The following is a 1,100-nucleotide window of genomic DNA, read 5'->3' as shown; positions in this document are numbered from 1 at the left end:
GACAACTTAATAGAATGCCTGTGCTCTTGGACTTGACACTTGGCATGAATTACTGGCCATGTATTCTGGTTAGCAAGTCGCTGTTGTTGTTATGTTGGTTTTTGTTGGTTTTTTCTGTTTGTCTGTTTTTCTGTTTGTCTGAAGGCTTGTTGTTGTGGTGTTGTTGTTTTTTGTGCTTGTGTGTTTTTGTTTTTTTGTTTTTGTTGTTTGTTTGTTGTTTGTTTTTGTTTGTTTGGGTTTTTTTATTTGGAGGGCGGGGGTAAGAGGACCTTGCCATCCACAAGAGATCACTTTTAAGAGAGATCAAATCTTTTTATTCATTCAGATGTCAGCTGAATCGTTTCTGTTTTTAAATAAATACGATGAATATTTAGAGTGAATTTTCTTTTAGTCAGAACACAACGTTTTATGTTACTGTTGTACATTGTACTTTATTGTAAAGCGCTCGAAGCCTGTTTACTTTAATCGGGTTTGAGCGCTGTATAAAGGTCATTTATTTGATATTTATTATTATTATTAGATAACAGAAGCTTCAGCTTCAGGTTGTATCAGTCATACTTTGAACTCAGCACAAGGTTGAAAAGTCGGGAACAGATAAAGATACTACACTTCGATCTTAGCCAAAAGGCAGAGAAGTGATATTTGTTTTTGTTCTTAAGCGAGTCCATGATAGACACCAATAGACATCGTTACGGTTTTTTTAACGAAAACTTAGCACTGGGGCATGGTTCAAACACATTTTAAAGATAACAATGACACAAAGTCAACTGAGGCTATGTACTGAAATAATATGGTGAGTCTTGTACCGGTACTAGGCCAACTCCAATTTACGAGTTTTGGGAGTTTTAATCCAGGCAGTTATGGCTGATGAAAACTCTTTCCTTTGGACCCACAATTATCTCGGTAAATGCCAGTTTTCAATAGAATTGCAGTTCAATTTTGTACCAGTACTAATATACCTTTTATACGACCAGAATTCAGTTCTTTAACTTTTAAAGTGATTTACACCAAACCCGAAGGGCAGGGGTAAATTGCTCTGGGTTTTTTATCCTCCTATTGTCAAAGAAGTTCAAAGGAGTTTTCCAAAACCTGTTGGAAAA

At 35.8% G+C, this 1,100-nt stretch overlaps 1 pseudogene; it reads right to left on the bottom strand.

The window, feature by feature from the left end:
• Nucleotides 1-434: 434 nt before the first annotated feature.
• LOC118477564 lies at nt 435-640 on the bottom strand (annotated as a pseudogene).
• Nucleotides 641-1,100: the final 460 nt, after the last annotated feature.

Source organism: Aplysia californica, unplaced genomic scaffold, assembly GCF_000002075.1.
Source record: "Aplysia californica isolate F4 #8 unplaced genomic scaffold, AplCal3.0 scaffold00138, whole genome shotgun sequence".
Classification (NCBI taxonomy): Eukaryota; Metazoa; Mollusca; class Gastropoda; order Aplysiida; family Aplysiidae; genus Aplysia; species Aplysia californica.
Note: the sequence above shows the minus strand (reverse complement) of the source record. Positions and strands in the feature narration are given on the sequence as shown.